This window comes from Corapipo altera, unplaced genomic scaffold, assembly GCF_003945725.1.
Source record: "Corapipo altera isolate COAL_440 unplaced genomic scaffold, ASM394572v1 268, whole genome shotgun sequence".
Taxonomy (NCBI): domain Eukaryota; kingdom Metazoa; phylum Chordata; class Aves; order Passeriformes; family Pipridae; genus Corapipo; species Corapipo altera.
The window spans coordinates 3752124-3774140 of NW_020884901.1; the positions used below are offsets into that span (position 1 = coordinate 3752124).

A 22017-nucleotide genomic window follows, 5' to 3' on the forward strand; every position below is an offset into this window, starting at 1 on the left:
ATCCCGTGAGCCGCGGCATATGGTGCTGGTCACGGGCTGGGGATGATTAACACAGCGAGTCTGGGGCACAGTGGCTTGGGGCACTGGGTAACTCATCTGTTCGAGTTAAAGACTCTGATTTCAGCAGCAGCTCCTCTCTGATGTTTCTTCGTTAACTCTTTTAAGCAGATTCATCCCGTGACGCTCTGAGGTTGTCGCCTTCAAGGACAGAAACCTGTCGGAGTAACACGTGGCAGATCTGGCCCCAGGGCATCTTCAGCTTCGCTCCTGCCTGAAGCAGCATCCTGAGCCACAGCAGTGGGAGCAGCAGGTGCAAGGACCCAGTTATGGGCAGTTTTTAGGGCTGTATTTATAAACCAGGTGGTCCTGACATTGTGGGTGGTTAAAGCAGAAGGAGAAAGGCTGCTATGGAAGAGCACAAATTTGAGATCAGGCTACTGTTCTCACCACTATAAAATTTGCATTTAAATCCAATGATTGAGGTGCTGCAGGCAGGTGCCCACATCCCAGAGAGAGCAGGAGGGTGCAGTGGACACCTTTGAGGCTGCTGCTATGAATATTTGGGATCAGCTTGGGGACTGTCTGAGAGAAAGAATCTCCATAATCATGGGGAAGAGTCAGAGAAGAGCACCCGGTGCTTCCATCAGGACCAGAGGGTGGCTGTCACTGTGAGGAGCTGAGCCCCAGAGCTTCCTGCTGCAGCCTCCTCCTGCACAGCTGCACACACAGGGTCCTGTTTACTGCTGGGGAGCTTAAGGCAAAAACAAATGCCAGAGAGCAGCAAAGGAAAAGGCTCTTCCTCTAGGAACAGGAAAAAGGTGTATTTGGCAGGTGATGACCAGGTTGTGTTGTCAGTGTACCTGGCTGCTGCATCTGAACCTGCTCCCAGGGTCTGTGATGGGCAGAAGTTGATTTATAGAGACCTAACACTGTGATTCCCTGTAGGACCAAAGCCCTGCACAAGCAGTGGGATGCTTTAATAATATTAAGTGCCCTTTGCTACCCTATTTCAGGTGTCTGTTTATTTTATTGCATCCCTGGGAGACCACACACTCGGTGTGCATCACATCCACCAGAATGCAGTTGCTGAAAGAGTTTTCAGTCTGGAAATGCCACTACTGTCCCCCAGGCCAACGGAGGACTGGGAATACACACAGGGAGCTGGGCAGTGTTTCAGCAGCCAATTGCTCCCAGCAATGCCCAGGTTTGGTTGTGGTTTTTGGTCACGTATCAGTCTCAGACAGAAGATGCCTCCAGGGTCGTGACAACCAGGTGGGAACCTGCCCTTCCATGATGGCCACGCACTGGGAGTTGTTCCCTGGGGATGGAGCAAGCTGCAGGTGGGAAAAAAGCCTAGGGAGAGGCTTTGGATGCTGAGTGGTGTGAAAATCATACAATACTCCTGTTTGGGAGCAGTTTGCTCCCAAGTCCTGAGTCACGTGTGAGGAAACCAAGACTTTTTGGTTGCAGGAATGTGAATACACAAACTCAACGAAGGATTTACACTGAAAATAACCCACTGGTGGTGGTGGTGGGGAGAAGCAGGTGGCCATAACCTGAACACTGTACTTAAGACTTAACAAATGATTTGGCTTCTGGCTGCTGCTGGTCTGTTTATCCCACAGACTTGGCAGGCACAGGACACTTCCCAAATGTTGAGGTTGATGAAAGTTGTGGCTGGCCAGCTGCCAGCTCTCGAGGCTATCAACTGGCTCTCAAACTGTGGATGCTAATTAGCACTTTCCTTCTGTAAAAATTTATGTTGCAAAGTCATGGGAATCAGGGCTCTTTGCACTCTGTGTTTGTACAGCCCTTGACACGATCGTGCTCGTGATGGAGGTCTTGTACACCACTGCAATATGGAAATATATTATAAAAACCTTTTTCTCCTTCATAGGTAACTGATCTTCACAGAATTGCTCTTACAGTAAGCAAACCTCATCTTAGAGCCCAGAAAACAAGCTCTGTACTCACACAAGGCAGCCCAAGCATTTGGTAAGTCCTTGTTATAACATTGTTTTTCCTTGATTCTATCCTGGGCTCAGCTCAGTGAGAATTGCTTTGACATCTCCCTGGGAAGCAAGGAGGATCTTTATTGTCGTACAGGAGTCCAGGCATAGAAACCAAAATGAATGGCCCAAGCAGAGAATCTCCATCATTCATATTTCTGAGCAAGGATACAATGATAAATTGTCAGACAATGGCATTTGACCAGTACAAGTAATAAAAAGCTAAAATTGGTAGGGTTTTTTTTTTTTGTTCCTGGCACAGCTTTTAAATATCTTTTGCACGTGGTTCAAGCAACCTTGAAGAAAAACTGAACAGCAACCATGACATAGACAGTTCAGTACTAAGTGATACAATATAAATTAATTAAACAATAATAACCTTAAGTAGATTCTCTAAAGATAAACTGAATTTTGCCCCCTCACTTTGATTTCCTGTCATCAGAGTGAGTGGTTTGCCTCTCAGATCTCTGCACAGGCGTTTGAACTGCGTGCAAAGTGTGCTGAAATTGCTGGCGGTAATTAGTTTATTTGTTGAGCAATTAATTAAATGCGACTGTTTCCCTCTCCATGGATTAAAGGAGTCCTGTAAGTGATACCATCTTAAAAAGAGCAGATGTGCTATAAAAGCCCTGATTATTCTCATCAGTCAAGAAGGACAGAACAAGTATCGATGGGCTGAAACTGCCAAAGGAAAAAATTGAGTTAGTTCTTGGGAATAAGCTTGAGAATGCCAAGGGAAGTCAGGCCAGGGATGTGAACGCTGCAGAACACAAGGCATATGTCCTGATGGACAGAGGGAATCCAGGCTGGATGTGCTTGTCTTCCCAACATCATCTCCAGGAGGCTGGGAGGGGCGATGCCCTGCAGAAGGGTCTGTGTGCCCAAGGAGTTCAGCAGCTTGCAGACAACACGGGTGATGCCAGCTGAGACTGCTGACAGGGTGGGCAATGAGGCAGGGCTGGCAGGGCCTTCTGAGACATCCTGAGCATCCTTCGTGCCCAGGAGGGCTCTGCTGGGAGTCTGGGGACCAGAGGCTGCAGAACACATGGTGGGAGCTGGGGCACTTTGTGCTCCCTCGTCACACCAGCTTGGTCACGGCTGTGGTGGTGCCTCTGCAGGCTGCCCATCTGCTGGAGGGGTAATGCCGACTCGGATTCAGGTTTTGTCCCAAACTCTGTTTTTTTCAGATCTGGGAGGTCATCACAACCCCAAGCCTAAGGAAATCTTGTGAATCACCGCTCCTGCACTTAAGAAGGCTTGTGAATCACCGCTGCTGAACACGCCCCACGCGGCATCAGCATCTTTGGAGAAAGCTGAGGATGAGGACTCTAAGCTGAGGTTGTGCTGGAATGGGCACGGATTTGGGAAGAGGAGAGACTGTCCCTCTCCAAGGGTGTCTATTAATGAAACGAAACAGCCAAAACCCCAGCACAGCTCCTGATAAACGGAGCAGGGAACAAAGTCATGGCACCTGTAAAATGCCCTGGGACCCTTGTGGGGTTAAACGGGGGATGCTGCAGGGTTGCTTTGGCTTTCTCCTCTTTATCCCCGCACCAGAGATGGGAAGGGGGATTCTCTTCCTGCACTGGGGATGAGGAAGGGGATTCTTTTCCTGCCCCAGCACTGGGGATGAAGGCTCCTTTGGCCAAACCAATATCCCCTCCTCTGTCGTGGGTGACGCGGCTCTGTCAGGAGGAGATCCGGCTGCGGGATGGTGTGGCCCGACTCCCGGGGGTTGAGTGGTGGTCCGGCTCCGTAGAGGGATGACCCGTGCCTATATGGGGATGCCCCAGCTCCGGCAGGAGTGACCCATCTCCCAGGGGCTGTCCCCCCGGGTATGCAGCACGGACCCGCATCCCGGTGCGGGTGTGTGTGTGTGTGTGTGTGTGTCTCCCTTTCCCCGCATCCCGGGGTGCGGGTGCAGGGGGGTTGCGGTGCGGGGAAGGGGCGGCAGCACGCGGCGCTGCCCGTGCGGCCCCGGGGGGGGGTTCAGGGGAGGCGCCGCTCGGCTCGGCCCGGCCCGGCCCCGCTCGGCTCGGCCCCGCTCGGCCCCGCTCCGCTCCCGCCGCCGTCATTGGCGGCCCCGGCGGCGCTGGGGCGCGGGGCGGGGAGGCGGGAGCGTCCCCCGCAGAGCCGCCGCCGCCGGCCCGGCCATGTGCCGAGAGGGTGGCTGCTGCTGCTGCTGCTGCTGCTGCTTGCTGCCGGCTGCCTGCTCCGCGCACTGCTCCCCAGACCGCTTTCTTCCTTTTGTTTTTATTTTCTGAATTGTGGTTTTGGTTTTTGGGTTTTTTTTAAGTCCTTTATTTTGGCGTTGATGCTCTGCGAGCGGGAGACTTCGGGAGACGCGGTCCTCACCTGAGCGATCCAGCCCCATTCCCCCGTTTGAAGGTAAGCATGGCAGGACAACACCCCCCCCCCCCCCCGGCTCTGCCGAGCCCCTTCTCCCCGTCGTTCCCAGCGCTGGGGTCTTTCGCGGTGTTTTTTCCCCCCCGTTTGCTTCACTCCCGCCCCCGCCGCCCGCTTCCCGGTGCATCCTGAACTGCCTGGGATCGCTGTTCCGAGGGAACCGGCAGCGAAACCGTATCCCGGGGGGATACCCTCAAGGAGGGCAGCAGGCAGAGGATAGCCCCGGCTGCCAGGAGTGGGGCTGGGAAGGGGTTTGGAGGGGGGAGACAGAGCGAGTAGGACATGGAGAACTGCCCAGCATCTGCTCCCCCAGAGCCTGTCTCAGGGGGGACTGGGCAAGTCCTGCCACCTTAGACCTGCATGAAGAATACTGAGGTGCTCCAGGCTTGGTTTTCCCTGGTCCTACAGCATCTTCAGTTTCAGAGCCATGCCTGTGAAGGAGGTCGTGAAAGCATCTTTCAGGGATGGAGTGGGAAAGCTGCCCCCATCCCATCCCTTTCCTGAGTGTGCGGATCGTGTCCTTCTCTTCCATTTCATCCTCCTTTGCACGCTCAGCATGGGACTGAAACTGGGCTCTCTAAATAACCTGTCTGGGCATCTCACCTGGAGCCATGTGTCTAGGACAAGGCTTTGTTCCTATCTCGTGTCCTGGCTCTGAAGGACATCAGAATCCTCTGCTCCATCCCAGTGAGTTCGTAGAGACCACCCCAGTCTCAGGTTAGGCAGCAAACCAGCCCACTAACTCACACTCAGCAAAGCAGTGGTGATGGAGAGGGATCCAGAGCTGCCTGTGAGAAAGGTGATGGCACAATTACCTGTGGGTTGTTTTTGTCACTGTTTCATGAATAGAGCAGCCATCAAGGTCTGTGCTCTCAGAGGCACATGGATATTGCTCAGTACATTAAAGGTAGCCTGAGGGCTTGAGGGGGCTGTGGGAGGGAGAGAGAAATTCCCCAAGGGAAGATGGCTTTTCATTTCCCCATATCGACCAGTTTCAGACAGGATTATTTATATTTGACATAACAGATCACCAAACTTGGAAGGTAGTGGGGGTGTGCTCATACTCATTAAGGTAGACAGTTTTCTGACAGAATAAATTAAAGGTAAGAGAAGACAGCACTTTGAGGTTCAACAGATTGTCTTCTAGCCTGAAATGAGCAGCGAAATCAGCATAAAAACTGGGTGGGAAAATCGTGTACTTGAGTCTGTGATGACGGATGTCTGTCATTTTAGGCAACCTGGTGGGTTATCCCAATTTTTAGAGTGCAGATGGTGCTCCTGGGTGACTTCTTTGAGCGAAAGTACCCAGTATGATGGGTTTTTTAGTCATCTTATCACATCTTTACTGAGTAAGCATCTCAATTATAATGCTGTAAGGGAAAGTAGTTTACATAAATTGTGCATGAAGTGAGTGCCTGAACTATCCCACACCTGTGTTTAGGCTCTTGCCCTGTTGCAGTGGTGTGTGAAGAACTGAAGGTTGTTTGCAGCCTCTGTGGATGGTTTTCATCTTGTCTGAAAGGAGCAGAAAGACGCACTAGGGCTGTCAGTGGGTGAAAAGAGATTTTAAACACCTTAAAGACCAAGCAGCTGTAATTAGAAGTGTAACCTCCTTCCTCCGCGTGTCAGGATTTCTGTGCAGAACCATGACAGGACCTCTTCAGGAACGGTGCTGGTGCTCAGTGGAGATAAAGAACTTCAACAAAATCCCCCGCGAAGTGATTGATGTTGATTTATCACCCCTCGGTACATTGGTTCTCGTTTAGAAAGGACGTGGGGATGTGAGGGGAAAGGAAGGGAACATCATTTGTTCCTTTCTGTTTTATTGTCAGTGAGCACAGATTACAAATACAGGCAATTCTTGGATTCCTGTGCCTACCTGAGCGTGGAGAGTTGCAGAACATCACCCGCGCCGTGGTTACTGGCTGTATCTTTGCCTTGTTTCTCTTTGTTTCCCATCAAAGCCTGGTAGCTCTGTCTAGCTGTCACATCTCCTCCTGATCCTTTTCCACTGCACCTGCAGCAGTCCCTAAACCCTCATGTAGGTGACACAAGAGTCAAACCTGAAGGTTTGATCTCACGGGCTTTGCAGTCTGAGGAGAACGTGTTCAGAAGTGGCCCAGGGGCAGAGGACCCGCTCACTGCCCATGGATTAAATAACCCAAGTCTTTCTAAAGGTTTCCCGTGTCTGAAGCTGAAGAGCACTCACTGACCTTATAGCCACACCTGAACACCCCCTTAGGATCTTGAAATGTTTTGCTGGGTGCCAGATGCAAAGAGATAAATGTGCTTAATTCCCTCGGGCATTTATGTGCAGCCCAGAGAGCTTCGCTGCGTCCTCACAGGCTGAGAAAGTCTGTGCCACTGACCTTTGGGCATGTCAGGAGATGTCCTCAGAGCCCAGCATGTGGGACACTGAGGGGTTTTGCAGCTGACCAAGCTGTAAGGGATTTGCCTAACTCAGACCTTTTCATCTGGCTGTGCAGTGCCCAGCTGCATTAGTGTTGGTGTAAGAAATGGGGATAACTTGGTACCTTCTCACCTGGCCTGCTCTGGTACCTGTCTGTTGTGTTGTCATGGATATGGATGTGGATAAGGACAGGCCAGGGAAGAGGTGCTGTGTGCTGGCAGGGCTCCCACAGCCACAGCTTGTGATGCAACTTATGACATTGAAGGGCAGGTGTTTGGGTTGAACTTGCAGCTCATTCCCCATCTAATTTACACTTTCTCCCATGTCATTATGTGTCATCTCCTTCTCTCCTTGTGATCTGATTTATTGTGGTGGGATTGGTTCACCCTTTGCCTGAGAAAATAGCATATACCCCAGCACTGAAGATTGGCAGCGGGATGACAAATAGGTTTGGGTGATGGACTCTGACCCTCTTCAGACCTTTCAGCCACATTCAGATCACAGCCAAGGCCAGCCCAGGCAAGGCTGGGACCTTAGGAACCCACGAGCCTTGTGAGAACAGCCCTGGGCACAGGGCAGCTGGAAAGGTTGGGGAACAAAATTAAAGGTCATAATAACATTTTGAAATATCCTTGGACCTATTTCTCCCTGGCAAGGCTAATAGCAGCCATGACCCATTAATAGCAGTTCAGTGCACCAGCAGGAGGACGGGGCTCCTCTGGGGATGTGGTTCTCAAGGTGCCTGTGTCAGAGGCAGCACTGAGGGGGACAGGACTTGATTTAGGCCAAAATCACAATAATGATGATTTTATCCCATCCTATGTGTCCAAGAGCACAGATTTCTCACTGGAGCCAGGGGCAGCACTGTGAGCTGCAGCCTGGGACGCTGCTGGGTGCCAGCACTTCCATCAGCGTGCACGGGTGCTCCCTTTGGCAGGGCTTGGAGTGGAGACAAGAGATGAGCCGAGGGCTGGGGAGCTTTTTTACCCTCTCATTTCAGGCAGTTTTCTCTTTTCTCTGACCTGTGATGGGTCAGAGCTGACGTTTGACTTCCCTCACAATAATGGCACAAGACGGGCTGAGACACCGCGAGGGCAGCTCAGCCCAGTCTCACCTTCTCCAGTGCTTCTCTCCTGTCTCCCACCTCCAGGACAAAAGCCACCTGCGGTCACACACCACCCAGCATGGATGTTGTGAGCTTTGCTTGACAGCTACACTGATTTTTTCTTGAGCTGGAAAGTGTGTGCCTCTGGAATCTGCCCGTGGAGGGAGGGATGCGGCTCCTGTGCGGAGCTGAGTTGAAGGTGCACGCAGCTCTGCTGCCCTGGGAAACATCTCTCTGCTCCACAGCCTTTATCAAAGAGATGGAAACTTGTCATATTCTTTTTGCAACAATATCTGACATTATCCAAGCAATTTGCCTTTGGTGTGTTTCCAGAAATAGTTAGGCCTACAGTAGACAGGGGTGACATCTGGATGCATTACTGTTGAGTTCAGAACATGCAGTAAACAAGACAGGATCTATTGTTTAAAGGTTATTTCAAAAGGCTCCCAGCGAGTTATCTGGCCGTGCAATGGGGAAAGCTTTAATGGCATGGTGATAATTGCCTTTTTCTGAAGGACATTTTAGAGGAAAGTTACCAGAAACCCAAAAGAAAGTCTTAGCCTGTCCTCACCAGGTCAGGGACCTGATCCAACCTGAAAACTGGGAGAGGTTTTCTCCTTACTTCGGTGCTGGCTGGATCAAGCCCAGGAAATACATGCCTGGCTGTGGGAAGAGCAGGCTGGGGGGCAGAGACGGGGGATGCAGGGCAGATCACCAGCGGCTCAGCAATAAAAAAAAGTCTCAGATCAGCATAATAGGGCAGCAGGATTCACATCAGCAGGGAGGGTGAGAGAAAGAGCCCTCCCCGAGGCTCTGAGAAGAAAATAAATGTCATTAGCAATGGATAAAGCAACCGCCTCTGAGCACCTGAGACGAGGGCGGGAGGCTGTGCAGGGAGAGGGGGGCTGGCGAGGGCTGCCAGTGCTCGGAGCCTCAGTGAGGCCACAGCAGGAGCCACTCTGCAGCCCACGTATTTATTCATCGTGCCCCTGTTTGGTTAATAGCCTGCTCGTTAAGAAAAGAAAAAGGAGGGCAAGTGAATTTCTGGCAGAAGGCAAGTGCCAGCCATACTCCCCTTCCCTCGCCCAGGTGACAAGGATGCTGCTCACGTGGCAGAAGGGAAGAGATGTGGCTCTGCTGTCACTCACACACCTGCAAGTGCTCCTGGCAGGATACACTGCTGGCTGCTTACCTCAGCCCCGGGGCAGGCAGGACTAGTGCTCACTGATAATTTCCTGCCCCTTTGAGAGCCCTGATGGGGAGGAAATCACGTCGTGGTCTCACATATCTTTGTTTGCTTATGTGTTTCTCTGAGAGGGCAGCAGGAGTGAGCGAATGGAGCTGACTGGAACACTCTGCCTGCAGCAGGACTATCCCATCCCAGGCACTGACTCCAGCCCTTCTCTGCCTCATCCAGTGCTGCCGTGAGGTTGTGTCAGTGCTGCAGAGAGAGTCAGTGCTGGTGGAGAGCTGTTCAGAGCTGTTTGGAGCTGTTCAGATCCCACACACCCAGCCTGCCACTCCATCCCTGCTTTTTCCCTTCTGTTCACCCACTTGTGCTCCAGCCCTGCCCTCCTCCTCCACAGCCCCATCCTCTTCTTCCTTCCTTTCCGAGATACCATTCACAGAAAACTTCCATGGTGAGACAACCGTCGGAAGCTGCCAGCCTGGAAAACAGACTTTGGGGAAAAAGCCTGTCTTTTTTTTTTTTTCCTTTGAATCGCTACTAAAGTCCAGCTTAGGCTCTTCCAAGGCTGCACTGGTTGGCTTCTCTTGGGCAGGGGATAAAGGGGATGATCTTGCTCAGCGGGGGGATGGAGCCCTCCACACCACCAGCTTCAGGTCTGGCTTTGAGGCCACGCTGTGGCTTTGCTCTGGGTACAAGTTCATCAAAGGGTCTGAGCCACAGAAGCTCATAAGCTCTTTATATAGGGGGAGTTGCAAGCAGTGGGCACACCACACAGCTGGGATTTCCTTCCCTTCTGCTGGAGGGGGCTCGTAGCAAACTGGGAGGAAAAGTCCTCTGTGGTTTCATTTTTTCCTGTGCAGGTGGTCCCTTGTTCCTCAGCTGCCTGAAAATCTAGGCTGGACCATAATGGACAAGAGTGGTCTCTTGTAGCACTGCCTGCTGTCTTGTACCCACAGAGGTACCAGGCATCAGGCAAAGCCAGGTCCTCTCTTTAGTCACGGAGAATTTGGGATTAAAGGGGAAAATACATCTGTATAAATGCCAGAAAAGTGGCTGCCAGGGAAAGATAAATACCCAGATTTCTGGGTGATGTGGCTGCTTTGAAACCCTCTGGGGACCAGCACAGCCCTGTGATGGCTTTGTCGTCTCCCCCGACCTCTCCCCAGGTCAGGTCACTTCAGCTACAGCAGATCAAAATGCCTCAAGATTCAAAGACTCTTAAACTGGCACTGATCAGAGCAAAGAGGTACCGTGAACTTTGTTGTAGAAGATGATACACAGGCTCCACTGAGGCTGGAATTTGCTGTGATGCTGCGGGAGCGCGCCCAGAGCAAGAGGGATTTCACAGGGAAGCACCAGACGAGTCCCCAAAGCAGCTGTGCTACAGAGAATCACAGCTCTGCTAAAACATCACTTACAGGCACCATTTCCTGTGAGAAAAATAACTTACCTGCAAATAGCTTTGCTCATTTTTGTTCCCAGTATTCCACCTTGGTTCCTCTGGGATGTGTGGGGTTTCTTTTCCCTGGGAAATAATACAGTATTTTCCGAGGTGACCAGCAGGGACAGTGCAATCCCAGTTCAGGGCTCCTCGTCGGAAACCCGCGTTTGCTTCCCGATTTGAGCAGAGGGTGTTGCTTTGGCTTTGCTGTGCGCTTTACATCTGGATTCCCTTTGCTCTCAGTGTGGGTTTAGTGTAAGATCTGTCGCGGGTCCTCCTGCCTGAGTTTTGGCAAGCCATTAACTCTCTCCTTTAGCTGTCGCCTGCCTTCGTAGCCAGGTGACAGGTTGTGCAGTGCAGGGAGGCTCTCCCTGACGGTGTCTGCCTGCATCATCCCTGCGGGCAGCGATGCTCCTCCTGCCTCCTGGTTTCCCACCCTGGCACCCACAGAACAGCAGCGTGCACGTTGCCACTCTTCACTTAACAAAATATACATGAGTTACCTAGCAAAACAGGATGCATTTTGTGGCAATCCAAGCTAAACTCTTTCCTGGGGAGAAAATCCAGTATTTGGAGGCTCAGCTTTGAGCAAGCAATGAGGTGTCCTGGCTGCAGGAGGGTGGCTGAGGAAATGCGTGGCCTCACTGCTGGGGATCTCTCCCCATCTCTGCAAGCCAGTGCAAGTAGGGATTTACACAGATGCAATTTATAAGGCTCTCACATGGAAGGGAAAGGAGGTGTCTTGGTCTGGTTGGTGTCTCCTGCTGGGTAGCTAAGCCCTGGAAAGATTAGCAGTGGGATATGGGGGAAAATAGTCCTGCAGTGAGAGTGGGAGCGGAGTTGGGAGGGGAAGGATAACAAGTGTTGATTTGCATTTGTTGTTAGGCAAATTTTGTGGGTTTATTGTTATATTACCCAAAGGAGGTGCTGAGGTAATAATTCAGAGTTATGGCTGTCCTGTGGGTTTGCTTTGCGACTCTTTTCCTTGTGCAAACAGCGACAGGCACAAAGCTGTGTGGTTCTGCCACTGCCTGTGGCTGCAACTTTGCTTTAAAGGTGTTTCTCCAGGTGAAATCCCTGATCCAGCTGTCACCAAGGCCATTTTCTTACTGATTGTGACAGAGCTGAAGGTGTATTTGGAGCAGGGTATGTGCTCATGGCTGCAGGTTGGACTAGGTGACCTTTAAAGGTCCCTTCGCACTCAAACCGTTCTGTAATTCCAAGGGCAACTCAGGTCTGCAACACTGGGTGCTGACATCACTGAGCTTGCTCTGGCTTCAGACAGGAGCTTTCAGGGCACTTCTCTTTGCAGGGGAGACCTGGTGTTGTCTAGGTTGCCCAGAGAAGCTGTGGCTGCCCCATCCTGTGAGTGTTCAAGGCCAGGTTGGATGGGGCTTGGAGCAACTTGGGCTAGTGGAAGATGTTCCTACCCATGGCAGGGTGTGGAATAAGATGGGCTTTAAGGTCCCTTCCAACCCAAACCGTTCTGTGATTCTATGATTCTGTGATCCTCTGTGGCCAGCACTCTATGGGACAGCCATGGGCAGGCATAGCCCCCGAGATAAAGACAAACACAGTTAATATTAGACAGTTCCATAATCTTTTATTTTCTGATTTGCAACAGTTCAGCGTTACTGTTTTCTCAAGAGTTATTCCTGATTCTCACAGCAGCTCGTGGGAGAAGATTCAGCCCACAGAAAGTGGGGTTTTCTTAGTTGCACCTATTTTCCCTTGTGTTTCTGGCATCACATCTTTGTTTATGTTGTATTTTTAAATAAAACAACACAGGTTACAAGAGTGTGATACCGGTTTCTGAGAAACCAAGCACAGATCTTACTTGTTTTCTTCATACCTTTGTAAATGTTACATATTGTTGAATGTTCAGATTGGCAGACAAAGGGTTGGTCTTTAAAACACTGTCTGACTTAATTGGTAGTAAATAGAAAGCATGAATATTTCTGGCTATGGCAGAACTGTTGACTGCAGAGGATTAGGGTTGCTCAGCCTCAGAGATGTGTAACACTGGCACACTGCTGCTGTATTTTTGCTCAAAAAAGAGAAGATTTCCAAAAATTAATACAGATGAGAACGTTTACCAGAACCAGTAACGAGAAGGGCTTTGTTTGATACAACTGTTAACATTGCCTCGTAACCTGAATATCACAATCCTGTGCATTTTCGTGATAATCCTAATTAAACCATCCAGAAGCAGGACTGAAGCATCCTGTGATCACAGCAGAAATTCCTGGGTTCCCTTGGGCTCCCACTCTCTCCACTGTCAAGCCCAGGAGCAGTGGTAGCCAGGTTGGAGGGTGTTTTATTAAACAGGCCCGTGGTTCTGGACAGCAGTGAATGTATTCCTAATTCCCAGAGGAGACCTGTCATCTGTTGAACCTTCCAGGGGGAATCTCCTGCAGGCACAGCTCCATCACGCTTTTTGAGAGGCCCTCGGCACTCCCAGGCACTGGGCAGGGAAGATGCTCACATTTACAGGTCTGGATTTTGTAAGGCTCAAACTTCAGGTTTGCCTGGTTTACCATTGAGGTGAGATGTTAATGAAGGGCTCCACGGGGTAGAGTGATGCCTTGGAGAGCTCAGAAAATCAGAGTGGGTTCAGTGAAAGTTTTTGTTGGTTTGCCTGTGGGCTCCCAGTTCAGCTCAGAAAATCAGCATTGCTTCAGTGAAAGGTTTTGCTAATTTGGTTGTGGGCTCCCAGTTCACCACATTATCTCTGTTATTTAATACCAGAACGTTCCTAGTTCCCAATGAGCTCTAGCAAGCGTGTACAAGTGAAGTGAGCTCACCATGCCAGGGAAGGAAGCTGAAATCCAGCTGGGATTTGGAGGTGGAGTGGGGCAGCGCTCAGGAGTGTGAGTCTCCTGCTTTGCAGGATGGATGGAGGCATTTCTGTGTGCTCATCTCTCGGGTTTACAAGATCTGACTCCCCCCAGGGCTGCTGTGGGTGCCTTGCCCTGTCTTCAGCAAGGCTCAGGGGGTGATTCAGAGCACCGGTCTGAGGCTTGGCTTTCAAACACAAGATACTTGGCATTTTCTGGTCCTCTGAGGTGCTGCCACTCAGGCACAGTTTGAGCAAGGAAGGGAGAAGCTGCAGCCTCCCTGGGGAGCTGCCAGCACTGATGAGAAGTGGGGAGGGCAGGTGGGAGCTCCCAGCCTCCCATCCTCCTCTACCTCAGTTTTCCATGTTTTGGTGCCGGCAGCAGTGTCACTTTGGCTCCTGGGGGTGGCAAGGAGGTGGCAGATGTGGAGCATGAGCCACCACCTCGCTCTCAAGGGCCTCTCCAGCATCAAGGAGTCATTTCAAAGGCAGGGGAGGTGTCAGCCCAGCGCTGACGATAGGCAAAAAGATCCATCACGTGTGTTTTGATTTCTGAAAGATGCTGTCCCTGAGAACAGTCAATATTTCAAACATCTGATGCCAGCAGCTCGGTGAATCCTACATTGGTTTGAGCAGAGCAATTTGTGTGAAGGTTTTTCTCAGTTTCTTTATTCACCTAATGAGGATTTTCAACTGAACTGTGTGAGTTCCTTTATCTTTTTGGCTTTTTCGCCTATGATTTTGTTGTCGTGGGGTGTGGTTTTTTTTCCCCTCCAAGTTAAATTTTTCCTTCTCTCATCTCCCAGGAAAAACTGTAGCAAAATTAAGGTGAGGAAAAAAAGGAAAATTTACTGGAACTGCTTCATGGTGAGTTGCCAGAATATGGAAATTACCCTCTCAGATGGTCTCTTTTAATTCCCCTGATGCAGCAATGATAAATCCTTATTAAAAAAGATAACATAAGGAGATTTTACTGCCTGCAGGTTGCAAACAATGAGGAAGCCCATCACCCTCTTGTTCATGATCCCTGGAAGTGTTCAAGGAGAGGTTGGACGGGTTGGAGCAACCTGGTCTAGTGGAAGGTGTCCCTACCCATGGCAGGGGGGTGGAATGAGATGGTCTTTAAGGTCCCTTCCAACCCAAACCATCCTGTGATCCTGTGATCAGAGCAGTTTACAAATGCATGTGTTGTTCCCCACAAGCTGCAGTGCTGCCACCAGCCCTGTGTGTGATGTTACATTGTACAGGACATGGACTTGGAGCCAAGCAAGCCTCACACTCTCAGGTGCTCTGGGCAGTGGCTCTGCATTGGCAGCAGCTCTAAATCTCTGCAGATTCACTGCCTGCACCACCTCCCTGTCTCCCTGAAGTCCAGCCCTGGGAGCACCACGCAGACAGGAATTTAAATGAAGCAGTTTTTAGCCTCTGACCAGGTCAAGCAACATGAAGGTGCGTGTGTCACTCACTGTGCTGATGAGTGGGGCTGTGGGGCTCCTTCCCTCCCCATCTGCAAGTGCAGCTCATGCCCCAGGACAGGCAGGGCAGGGAGTTTGTGCCAATAGCCACCTCACATGCCAGTCCTTAACATTTATGTGTTATTTCCAAAATCCCTGAGCTTCCCTCTCTCCTCTTCTCTTCTTTATTCATGCACCGTGCTGCCTTGCTGGGCAGGAGTGGGAAAAACACTCTGCTTGTGTCTCATTACACGGGTTGAAGCGGAGCCTTTGCCAGAGCAATGTAAAGCTGTAGCTATGGAAACTCCCTACCCTTTTTTCTGATTTTTTTTTTCTTTTCCTAAGGCAACAACGTATATCTCTTTGGAGATCCCAGGCAGGGCTGCTTGGTGCCTGCAGCACCCGGGGAGTCCCCCGGTGTCACGCTGCAGCAGCAGCTGGAAGCACAGAGCCAGGTCACACTGCAGGGAGTCTGATTCCCAAGGGCAGAGGAGGGGGATTGATGAGGAATAAGTGGGTTGCATGGAAAGCCAGAGCCCAGGGCAGCTCAGAGATGCTGGAGGGGGGGACACAGCATGAGTGTCACGAGCCATCAGCCACCCACCCACAGCCGGGGAGGTGGGGGGGGTAGGCAAGGACAGAGGGGGGCTGGTCCCCCTCCTGCATGTGATGATGGCTGGATGGAGGGTGTCCCTGCAGCTCTCAGGCTGCTGCATTTAATGAACACCAAGGAGCTCCCTGCTTCCTCCACATCAGCCTGGATCCGTGAATGCTGAGCAAAGGAGGGCAGGGTGTGCAGCTCACAAAGACTTTAATCTGCTGAGGATCTTCCTGTCCCACGGAGCTGTGTTCATACCTCTTGGAAATGCAAAGCTGTTGGATTTACTGCTTAATGGAAATGTACACTGTACGTGCCCTTCCTCCCCCACCCTGATCGATGGCTCATCTGCGGCTCAGGATCGATGGCTCATCCGCCTCTCAGGACATCACGGGGCCACCAGGTCAGGTGTGGGGACTAATCCTTCCCAACTACCAGTGCAGGGGGTGGTAGGAGCATGGACCTGCTCTCAGCTCACTGCTCATCTAGTGCCTGGCCTAGGGGAAGCCACTTAGTCTGGAAGTGGGCTGATATTTGACAGATTTCAAGCAATCTGGCTTCAAAAGCAGAACCTTAACCAACCCAGGACTCAGTTCCCACGTCTGTAAGATGGGTATTGGCGTAGCAACACTTTCTCTCTCAGGCATGGTACTGCCAGAACTGGAGAGCCAGAGGTCCTGGGATGAACCAGGGCTTTAGCTCGGATGTGCACAGAGGCTGAACGTGCAGCTGGGGCTGGCTGCTGGCACAGGGGCCTGGGTGGCTTTGTGCCTGCCCGAGGCAGAGGCTAAAAGGTGCAAACACAAACTCTGAAGCATGTAGTGTTTCTATTAGCACAGGGCTGAATGGCAGCAGAGATGACTCAGTCCATGCCTTCCCACAAAAATGATTCTCCACGCAGACACCGCTGCATGGCCAGAGCCACAGATCCCAGGAGCTAAAGCTGTGGGAGTTGCAGTGAGAGTTGCTGCTTCTGCTGCTCTGTGTGGTCATCAGGGGGTACCAGGACCTTGTTATCCCTCTGTGCAGTGCCTCTGGGCTGTAAAAGCCTTTTTCCCAGGACAAGTTGAGGATGAAGGTGCTGAACCCATCCCAGCTGCAGTGCCGGTGCCCCTGGGACCAGGAGGCATCTCCAGTTCCCAACCAGGGCTGTAAATGACCAAACAGCTCAGCAGGTGACTCTGTGAGAATCTCTTCCAATCTTCATGCCCCAGCAATCCCATCTGAGCCATGAAACCTTGTTCTCGAGGCATTTGCTGGGAGATGGGACAGCAGGAAGGCTGCTGGGAGCTATTGGTGCAAGGAACCAGCTCCCCTGGAGCTCTTGGGGCAACAACATCTGCTTCAACCTGAAACCATCAGGTTTTCAACCTGAAGAGCTTTCAAAATCCAGGTGAGTGGAGCAATTCTGGAAAGAGTTGCTCATTCAGAAAAACAAATTACTCTTTTTTTTCCATAATTGCACAATTTCTGCAGCACTTTCTGACCAGTCCTGTTGATCTTTCTGACTGTGCCTTGCTGGGGGCTGCAATCAGCTCTCCTGTGGGATGGTGATGGAGAGGGAGCACTGCCTGTTCAGTGAACTGGGCAGCAAAAAATACTGATCAGGAGTAAGATTTATTATTAGTTCTCAGTATGCTAACTCAAGCTTTTCAGGTTGCATGGGGATATTTCCAGGATGTGAAACTGCCCTGCTGGGAGAAGACCCTGGGGTGCTCCCCACTTTCTGATTTCTTCCCGGCTCAGTGGTGATTGCAGTAGCTTATCCCAAGCTGCTAATTCCAAAACCTGCTCTCTCTAATGTTAATATCTGAGGATGACTAAACCATAACTCAAGAGGCGATTAAATGATGCAGGGTGGAAAGACAGCACATCTTTCTTTCTTTTTTCTTTTTCTTTTTTTTTAATAGTTTAGACTGTGTGTGTGTGTTTGGGATTATGGTCTGCTTTCCAGATGATTTATGGAAATAATTCCTGGTATTTAAGCAAAGTATGATTGTTTGGGCAAGGAAAGGTGGGACTGGGGAGGGTAAAACCCTCTGGTGTGGTTTGATAGCAGCTCTCAAATCCTGACAGAGACTAGCTGCTTGTGAGCTCCCACTGTGGCAGCTCACCGTGTGCAGGGTCAGACCTGGAGGCAAGTCCATCACTTCTGTACCAGTTCCTCCCTTGGGCCTGTTTTTTGGGTTTACCTCCCCTAGACTGGTGCCAGCATAGGGCTGGTGTGCAGGGATGCACTGCTGGTCAGCACTCAGTCACCAGCATCCCTCTTGATGTCTCCAAAATCCCTGCTGATGCTTTTAGGATGTGGCTGCAAAGTTTCATTGAGGGTCAGAGGGGCAGAGCAGGGTGAACACACCCTGCTTTATTCCTGGCCATGCTGAAGTTTCCACAGTCACATTCCCTAGTCCCTTTGGAATGAAGATAGCAGTGCCTTCAGCATGGCTACAGTGGCACTGGAAGGGGACATTCCCAAGGGCAGCACACATCCAGGTGATTCAGCATTCCTCCTATCCCTCCCCAGCGGCACCGCTGCTCTCCGTTCAGCATCTGCAGTCATTTAAATTCCTGCCTGGCATTGTGCTTAGTAAGCCTTAATGCCACCTTGATGAGCTGTGCAAATATTACTTTTCCTGAGGCATGATTTGGTTGTACTAAATGCCATTATTGCCTCATTAGTGCAGAGCACACATTCCCTCACCCGCGCTGCCGGGGCAGGGATCCCCTGGATCGATGCTGCTCGAAGGAAGCCTGCTTAAGTGTGCTGGAAATTCAGACTAAGAGCTAATCTCTGCTTTAAAAGCTGGCAATGGTAATTAGTGGGAGAGGATCGCTGATTGTTCCATGAACTGCTGCTTTTTTTAAGCTTTGGGAATACCCAAATTCAGAGTGGCTGTTGCTGTGTGATGTATCTCCCAAGTAGCCTGAGCATCCTCTATTGGGTTTTATTGTTAGCAAGCTGTTCTTACACAGGAATACAGCCTGGCTGTTCTGGCAGGCGGTGAGGGTCACACTAGATGACCTTTAAAGGTCCCTTTGACCCAAAATGTCCCATGGTTATATGTCAGCACCATCACTAGCAGGGACACCTGCAGGGATGCATATACAGTGGGTTTTTGGAAAAAGCTTGTACAACAAGGAGTTGTTGGGCTGCCATGTAATATTTAACAAAACATTTTGAATTGTAGAATTCTGGGATTTAATTATGTATAACACCATTTTTATATGTGGTTGTATTGAATTATAATGAGAGCAGACAAAAGGAGCAGTTCACTGTGACCTGTTTCTTATCTCAACACTACTCTGGGAGCACTGAGGGAGGTTTTCTGAATGTAAAGGGCTGAGATGAGAATGGACAGAGAGGAGAGGAACAGTCCATGGCTGCTCCAGTCTCCTGGAGGAGTATACTGTGGGTTGTGATTGATGCAAATATGGGAGATATATCCCCATATCGTCCCTATGCCCATCTGTGTGAGCCTGATGTACCTCCAGCCTTAGTCTCACTGCCAGGGCACTAAAACCTTTCCACAACTATGGTGTTGTCCTTCTGTCCTCATCCATTCCCAGGCTCTCTGTGAGCCCTGATCCCCAGCACATCCTGCCCAAGCTGCTGTCCCAGCCCTGCCCAAGCTCTGCTGGGATCCCTGTGTCCAGGATCCTGTTCTGCAGAGCTCAGCACTATTCCAGCATTGTCCTGTCTGATAAATAATTAATCAGGCACTGGGTATAGGTTGCCTTTGAAATATGTTGTTTCTGGCCTGGACATCAGTGGGAGCTGAAGTATTGGGGTCTGTCCCACTGGCAGGAGGGCTGAGGGGTGATATAGGGGACAGTCACAGGGGTCACTGTGGGCTGAGCTGTGAGTTACCTCCGTACCAGTATCAGTGACCTCTGTAGTTGGCTTCAAACCAGAGAAGGGCTCTTAAGGCCACCAGAATGGTATTTCAGATGGGTAGGAAATGTTTTGTTCCCTGTTCTGGTTTGTTGTTTAAAAGCCCATAGCAGCCCTACAGGCATCTCCCAGCTGGTGGAGCCCTCTCCCACATGCCACAGACTTAGAAAAATCACTCTTATTCCAGAGACCATCAACAGTGGTGCAACCCCACGTTTTCAGGGTAGGGAAAGCCCCTCCTGAATGCAGGAGCTGCTCTGCAAAGGACTGGTGTCCAAGCACAGAGGGGATGAGCGTGATCCTGGTGGGTGCAGGTGGGAATATGGGGCTGCTGGGACCTCTGATCCATCTCCAGCACCCAGGAGGACCTGTCTGCTGTGGATGAGCCTGGGAATTTGTGAGCAGCGCTCTCCAAACAGGGCACAGCAGGGAGTGAAGTGCCCTCTGCTCATAAAATATTCAGAAGTCCTTGGAGTGTGGAGTGCCTGGAGATAGGGGGGTTCCCATGGGGAAAGCACTTGTGCTGAGATGGGGAAGCATGGAATGACGAGGTGTCCCACCTTGTCCTTGTGTTGAGGAGTACTCAGGTGGTCCTGTTGAAGTGATGGGTCTGCAGTCACCAAACCCCCACGTGCCCTTCCCCAGCCCACCCGCAGCCAAGCCTGGCTGCTTAAATCCCTGCTGCCTGCACGGAGCATCAGCCCCCAGGCCAGGAATGCTGCCTGCCATCAGGAGGAGAGAGGAAGCAAAGAGGAGTGATGCAGGCCTTCTGCTTAAAGTGTTTTTCATATGGAAAGCCACGTTCTTTGCCTGTGTTTCTGGCAGCTGCCCTGTCCGCTGGCTCCGTCAGTGCGAAGTCCTCTGCTGGCACATTGCCCGGCCATTCCCAGAGCCCAGCTCTTATTCATTGACTGGGTAGGATTACAGGAACTGGGGGAAATGCAGAAGTGAGGCCGTATTTGCCACCAAACTGGTTTGGCTCCTGATTTATTTGCTGCTTTCCCACTTCCCAGGGCCGCTGGAAGTGACTTTCCTTCAAGCTGATGTTCTCCAGGGTTTGTCCATGGGCAGAGCTGTGACACTTACATGGCACTGAGGGGGGCAACAGGACTTGCCAGGCTCACCCTAAACTTTACATCATCAAGGGCTCAGATCCAGTCTGCCCTGCCCTGGACAGTTTATTACAGGGGGTATTTCTTGTTACTCTGGGCTAAGGTCCTGGGTCCCAAATGCTGCCTTTACCCAGCTCTGAGGCAGAAAACAGCGAGGCTCAGCAACCTGGGGAAGGGATATCTTGGACAACCAGCATCATCCACATGCTCTCACATTTCCCTGGCCTCTTGCTGAGCTCTTTTCCTTTCTTCTGAAGTGGGGCTTGGTCAGAAGCGCTGGTATCAGGTTTTCTTGCACGTGGATGAGCTGGGAAACGGCTGCATTGCCCACCCAGGGCAAGACCTGCAGAGCTCATGACCCTCCACCACGGAGGGTCAGATTTGTGCTTCCCCCTGCACAGCTGCTCTACTCCCAGTTTCCACACAGGACTTAATCTTCCCAACCTGATCATCCCTCTGTTGAGGTCTCTCCCTTGGGTCTTCTCCCCAGAGCGACCCAACAAGCTGATCCCCCACCAGATGACACTTGGATGAGGGTCAGCCTGGGGGGCTGTGTCAGGACACAGGGTCGTTCCCCCCCTCGGAAGCCCCCCCGGGTGCTGGAGGACACCCACGCACGGCAGCTTGTCCAAGCACACAGCAGAGCCAGGGATGTGCTCGTGCTGAGCAAAGCCAGGAGAGGCAGGAGGGTGTTACTTCAGGACACGACGCTGGCCTCCTCTGCTCCCTGCAAAGGATGGAATGGGTTTTTTGCCTTTTTCTCCCCTTTTTCCATCCTGGCTGTTTGGAAGTGCAGGACAGAGCTGATCCTCACTCCCCTGCATGGGACCGCCCTTATGAGCAGCAGAACAGTGTGGATGAGGGCTGGGGTCTCATGCTGAGGTTTGGACTGAGTGTCCCCCGAGTGTGGGGTGTCTCTGGCTGTCTGTTCATCCCTGTGTGTTTATTATGGTGGGATCTAAGCTCCTGTCTGCTCTAGTGCTGGGTACCAGACAGGAGCAATCCTGTCAGCACTGGTGTCTGTGCTGCCAGTTGTCATTTCCTACCCAGTCTGGCTATTTTGTTTAAATCTCCAGCTCCTGGAGTCAGGTGAATAAGGGCAATTCCCAAATTCCATGTTAAACAGAGGGCTGTGGTGCTTCTGGCTGCAGAGGAAGCAGGTCCCAGATCTGCTGGGGGATGCAGGCAGCACTAGGGCAGAACAAGATGTGGACTACAGCTCTTTGCAGGTCAGACACAGACTCCTTGTGCAGGTACAACTTCAGTGGGACCAGCATTCCCTTTTTTTAGTGCTTGCCATGACAGTGTTTCCAGCTAGGCTTTGGAGTTACTGTGTTGCCCTGGGGATCGGAGTAGGGGTGGGATGGGGTGGGATGGGATAGGTAGAAGCCCCATTCAGTTAAGGGTCTGTCCTAAAGATTGTTGTTAATACCTGTAAATCCTAGAAGCTGGCTTAACTGGATGCTTAAGGGTCTCCTAAAAAAACCTTGGAGCTGTGTCCTTTTCTATCCCCAGGTCTCCTCCTACAGCTTCAGCAGGCAGGGTCAGGCCAGTCCACATGATCC

The 22017-nt window shown here is 51.2% G+C and overlaps 1 protein-coding gene across 2 annotated transcripts in view; it reads left to right on the forward strand.

Annotated features, from left to right (window-relative positions):
* FAM163B (family with sequence similarity 163 member B) overlaps window positions 1-22017 on the forward strand; it is a 28806-nt gene that overhangs the window by 863 nt on the left and 5926 nt on the right. The window contains exons 3-5 of one of the 2 annotated variants that reach the window (XM_027650188.1): window positions 169-1927; window positions 3197-3347; window positions 4306-4397. The gene's annotated coding sequence lies outside the window, so the exon portion shown is untranslated. Of the gene's footprint in view, window positions 1-168; window positions 1928-3196; window positions 3348-4174; window positions 4398-22017 lie in introns of those variants that run through there. The other variant, XM_027650189.1, reaches the window with a different exon arrangement.